This window comes from Mytilus galloprovincialis, chromosome 1 (genome assembly GCF_965363235.1).
Source record: "Mytilus galloprovincialis chromosome 1, xbMytGall1.hap1.1, whole genome shotgun sequence".
Lineage (NCBI taxonomy): Eukaryota > Metazoa > Mollusca > Bivalvia > Mytilida > Mytilidae > Mytilus > Mytilus galloprovincialis.
In genome coordinates, this window is record NC_134838.1 from 92,915,510 (window position 1) to 92,921,696 (window position 6,187).

Sequence of the window (6,187 nt, forward strand, 5' to 3'; positions counted from 1 at the left end):
ACCATTAACTATTACCACAGTTAAGCGAATCAGAAAAAAAGTTTATTTTTTATGCATTTATACGTAGTTCCTCCTGGCTAAGTTTGTTAGGGTTTTTTTTTTCAAAACAGTTACATCATTCAATTCATTTTTTATTATTCCTGGCATCATTATATATGAATAAAACACTATCATATGAAGATAATGCATTTGTAATTATTTCCACCTGATTATGTGTATTCACCTATATATGGAAGGACACTTCCCTATCTGATAAATGTTTGAATGATAGAGAAGTATTCAATCCCGTGACTGAAATCTATAGAGGTTAAACATTTTAAAAATAAACGAAAACAATTTTTTTGAAAATTTACAGACTCCTTTTCGTTTTTTTGAAATTCGGAAAAGAAACAAGAATATATTACCTGTTTTAAATCTTAAAATCTCAATTTACGGTATGTTAAAATTGATTATGACCACTCTTCAATATAACCCCTGAGTTCCTCAGATAAGAGATAAAAATTTGTCGGGTTGGTCCACAACGCAAACATACCATTATCAACACAAACAGTACATTTTGAAATACAAATTTTGAAATGTCATTTTTTTTGTAATTTAAGAGTGAAAACATGGCCATCAGTACTTTTTTAGTTTGAAATACTGTTAATCAATTAACATCTGTTTATAATGTATCATTTAAGAAGTGCATACAAATTTTTAGTGTGGATTATATTAATCCTTTATTTTATAGACAGTAAGTATTATGTATATATATTGATGTACGACATTCATGTGTACTCGTTTTACCTCATATATTAGGGAACGACCATTAACTTAAAATGGGGAGGGGTAGTGGGGTTATGTTTTTTTTTAATATCTTCTAATCCCTAATTTGATGAAAAAAAATAATCTGGTCAAGCAGATGACTTAAAAAATTCTGTATCCAGGTTTCCTCCATTCCTTAAAGTGTTAAATGTTGAGGAAAACATAGTTTCAATGAAAGCGTTGAAACTCTGAAAAAATAAGCCTTCCGTGAAAAAAATTCCGACAAAAAACATACCCTCCCCTGAAGTAAAATGGTAGCTACCTTAGATCAAATTCAAACTTATAATGTTGTTCCGTTCATTTTTTAACTCTATTGTCTCTATTTTTTATGATGCATTCAAAAACAAAAAAGTGTACTATTAGTCATTTAAGTTCTCCAATTTTTAAAAAAATCTACAAATTGTTCAACTCTTTCAGTTTACCATATAAATTCTTTGTTTTATAATAAATCTGAATGACGTCATAAAATTATAACAAAGGTACTAGATTGATATGAAGATTGGATGTATCTCCGATAATTACAATGCTGGTTCAAAACATTTATAGTATACACGTACATTTTTGTAGGAACAGTATCAAGCTATGTTCTGGTCATGAGGTGTCTGTCATACGAAGCCACATAGATTATTAACTTTTACACCTTAAAGATGTATTTTTCTGCATATGTTTTTGACAAAAAATAATGTATTCACAAATTAAGATACAAGTAGAATTGAATTATTTCAAAATAATTCATTCGTAACAGTTTATAAATGTGTGCTGCATTAGTTTTAAAGTGGACAGCTTTATAGAAAGTTTTATTTTTTGTATATTTTTTACTGAATTTTAACACTGTATTACATTATCAATAAATATCTGTGATAACACCTACTTTTTGAAAGAACAATAAACGAAATATATAAATATATCAGACAGACGCAAATAACAATCACTGAATTACAGGCTTCTGACTTATATTCCTCTTATCGGTTGTGTTTTGTTATTTTTGAAATTTTTAATATGAATTTGGTATTGACAGATGATTGCCGCTGCCCTATTTATTTGGACTCGGGGACAATTAAAGCATGGCATATACTGTTTTTGTCCATGGAATTATGAGTTTTGAACAGCAGTATACTACTGTTGCCTTTATTTACTTTAATTATATACTGTATAGAGGGTGGTAAAGGGTTATTTTCGTGCAACGTGTTTTGCCATTTTTATTCACTTGCAGTCGTGAAAAAGGTTCGTTTCACTGTGTTTCGGGAAATCGGTAAAAAGATCAAAGTGCGAGACATTTTTAATTGTTCGTTCATCGTGAAATAGCAATTTTATTTTGCGTTCTTTCGTGCAGATACCCCCCTTTACGCTCCTCTATATAGACATATCTTCATGGTATAATAAATATATTGATCTCTTAGACTAAATTATCCAACATCTTCATTTGGTATTTTTTTTTAATTTTTCAATTTTAATTAAATAAAAAAAACTGGTGAACAGCTTTGAAGGATTTCTATTCAAAATAAGCTCTATTAACAATACTTCCCTACACACCAATGAAATTGTCTGTTTGTATCATCTCTAATACAGGGCTTACTTGTACCATAAAAGTATTGATAACCGAATAGGTTTATTCACGGAAAATCATAATAGAAAGGCGTCGTTACTGTATTTTTGTATGAATTCAAAGCCCTCTTTAAAGTGACATAGGAATTTATTCCGTTAAATTAGGGTCTATTTCACAATATCTTGAAAAAGATTGATTAAGTCTAGGAAATAAAATCACATGCAAACGAATGACAAGGCGTGCTAAGATTAAACCTTCGAACAAGAAGGAAGACATTAATGGTGTTATCTTTATCAATGAGAAAGGAGTCGTGATTTAAAAAAAATATTTATATCGTAGTGCAATGTATGCCTAAGAACACTGTTTTTTCGCGACTACAGTTGTATTTATTTTAGACAATAAAGGCAAATTAGAAAATTGCACTTGCTCTTTCTCAATATTACTTTTTTAGTGTGGTGTACTACTTTTGGGACAAATTAAATCAAAATTGTAAAAAAATTCATCAGGTCTAATTTAAAATATGAATAATTTTATGTTACATGTAAGGGGTTTTAAATTCTGTTTGATAGCCTCATACATATCAGTTGTGAACCGTTTTCAACTGGACCAAATCAATACTTCACTTTAGAATTCTTTACCAAACTTTTGAAATATATCATCCTCTTCTGACTATGTAAGGCATTACACATGAACAAATAAAATGGGAAGGGGTATGAAAAACATATTACAAGTAAAAAACACTGTTCACACTAGGGACGAAAATCAAGGGACGATAACTGTGTTCCAAGACCTAATAATAGTACTAGTATGTTGGAAACCTCGTTGGTTGACTTAAATTTCTACACAAATAAAACTAAAGCTACAAATGAAATCATTTAAATTTCGTAAAATCTCTTAACGAATCTATCTTTCTTTTGTAATTCCTTGATTTAATAAAAATCTTTATCGACTGACTGCCTGTAATAAATTAACGACTGATTTTATTGACTATTTTACAAAACGGGTCTCGAATCCAGGGAAAGTTGCAACATTTTTTCATCTGCCTTTATATCTTTATATGCTTGAAACATTTACTTCTAACATCGATATATCGTAAGATAGTGCTCAGTGGCTTTTTCCTTAAAAGTTGATGATTTATTTATGTTGTTTGCTAAACGTCCAGTGGCAAATATTTCATCGATATTAAGGACGAGAACAAATTATCAATGTATATATAGGTAGATTCTGAAAGATAGGTCGTGCGGGAATATACATTTTCACTGAAAAATGAGGTAACGTTGGATAGGTAAGAAATTATGTCTTACAACACGACACTGTGTGCTTACCATTTCTTTCGGCAGATGTACTTATATTATACAATTGAGGTGCTGCCCCAATGGCTTGGTTTTTCAATTGCATACCATATAAAATTAGAATGTATGTATATTCTTTCATTTCAGCTGCATTGGCACGTGGATTTCGATCCGGATTTCGTAGTTATCGATATATCAGTTACAGAAGTTACAGCTATACCTATTACTACTACTATTACTCGTCATCTTTGTAAGTTTGTTTTATCGGTATATTTGTCAAGTAATTCAGGTTATCACACTTTAAGCTAAAGATCTTAGAACCAAGGATGTATAAGAAATAAAACAGTTGAAGAGCTATATCACAAACAAACAAAAAAGACTTCAAAATGTTGCCCAATCCGTCAAAGGTCATCTTTACATGAGGGAGTTGAAACCTTAGTTTCTTAATTATGAGCCGGTGATACCCTTGTATATATAGATATAGCTCATTTCGGGTTATCTTGATCTTATTCTCATGGTATTTGTCATTTTCCGCATTCCATAGTAGGATATTTTGGTACTTATTACCAAAGGATAACTATTGTGACAGTGGTTATTATTCATTTCCCGAGTCTGATTTGATTTTTTAAGTATTTCTAGACTTGAAGATTACTCGAGTTGTTATAAGTGCTCAATTGGGTTGTTTCATAGTATATACCATTCCAGAGATCAACCGTCACTTTATAGTGCTTTGCTTTTGTGTTCATTTGCGCCACAAACCATATTTTATAAGCGCAAAAAAATATTTCAGTTGCATCAAAATTATACATAATTATATATAACATTCACCATAAATCACATTCCTCAATGAACTAAAATCATTAATCAATGATTAGTTTGTTTAAATGCTGAGATTGTATTTTTAGCTGGTCTAAACCGTCAAGGTGGTTGACTGTGATTTATCTTCGCTACTTTCGCGAGTTGAAAAATACTAAAATACAAATCGTCGCGAATTTGTATAAATTATTAAACTACTTTCAGTTAAGAAAATGAGAAAATCGTGAAATTAAATAGCCGCGAAGTTGGTTAGAAAGAGTAACACGCGAACTTGAGTAACCGCGAAAATAAGTTGGTTTACATTAATTATTCTATTATTTACCATATTTATAAAAAAAAAATAATGTTAAATTACAGATCAACTGGTGCAATCGTAGGCGTTGTATTTGGTGCCCTTATAGGCGGTGCTGTGTTTTTAACTGGATGCATAATGTGTTGTGCGTTTTGCTGCTGTAGTGGTAATAAGACTTCTCGAGGACAAGTCGTCAGAACAAACCAAGCAGGAATCGCCACTATTTCGACAAGTCAAATGAGTTCCAATGGTGAGTATTAAATATAGAATTGAGAATGGAAATGGGGAATGTGCCAAAAGAGACAACTACCGGAATAAAGAGCAGAAAACAGCCGAAAGCCACCAATGGATCTTCAACTCAACGACAAAATCCCGCATCCAGAGACGTGCTTCAACCGGCCAGTAAACATAAATGTGTACTAGCCCAGTGATAATATACGTCATACTAAACCCTGAAACATATAGATGAACTAAAATAAGAAATCGTATGCAGTTTTTAGATTCATATACCTATTTCGATGTATCTTTAAAATAATACAAATGTTATATGATGCTTTAAAAGGTAAAATTAAAAAAAAACGAACTCCAAGGAAAATTTAAAGCGGAAATTCTCCGTTATTAAATGGCAAAATCAAAAGCTCAAACACATAAAACGAATGGAAAACAACTGTCATATTCCTGACTTGGTACAGACATTTCCCAATGTAGAAAATGGTGGATTAAAACATAAAAACTGGTTTCAAAAGTATCGTGATTCATCAGTTTTCTTCATTTATTAAAGAAAATTATGTTTAAAAAAAACTTGAAGTAGAAAGAAAGTGTTTCGCAATTTTCAGGATTATTGTTCAAATCCCAATTGTTAGTTCAAATAGATTTGTTTATACCTCAGTGTTTTGTGGGCTTTTTTATTAATACATTAAACAAGGGTTAAAGACGGAAAATAGCTAGTATCAGTGAAATATCACAGCTTGTCTTAAAAGAAGGACGAAAGATACCCGAGGGACAATCAAACTCGTAGATCGAAAAAAACTGACAAAGCCATGGCTAAAAAAGAAAAAGACAAACAGACAAATAATAGTATACAGGAAACAACATAGAAATCAAAATACTAAGCAACACGACCCCCACCAACACTGGGACTGATCTTAGGTGCTCCGGAAGGGTAAGCAGATCTTGTTCCACATGTGGCAACCGTCGTGTTGCTCATGTTTTTACAAATCCGGTAAATATTCTAATTCGGTAGGTCACATGGAACATAGTAGGTCACATTAAATATAGTAGGGACGATTTAGAAATTGTTGTGTAATTTAGACACTTGTCTACAACAGTTGGGGACCGTATATATAGTGAATTCAGGTTTATTTTTTCTTATATTTTTTAATCTATAAGTAATTTGTGATTAGCTTTACCTGAATCTAATAAAACAATCATTATTGG

General features: G+C 31.2%; 1 long non-coding RNA gene across 1 annotated transcript; it reads left to right on the forward strand.

Annotated features, from left to right (window-relative positions):
* Window positions 1–593: 593 nt before the first annotated feature.
* Window positions 594–4,957, forward strand: LOC143045019 (uncharacterized). Its single transcript, XR_012968844.1, has 3 exons — window positions 594–733; window positions 3,790–3,892; window positions 4,816–4,957. It is a non-coding gene; the product is annotated as an uncharacterized LOC143045019 (long non-coding RNA).
* The last annotated feature ends 1,230 nt before the right edge of the window (window positions 4,958–6,187 follow it).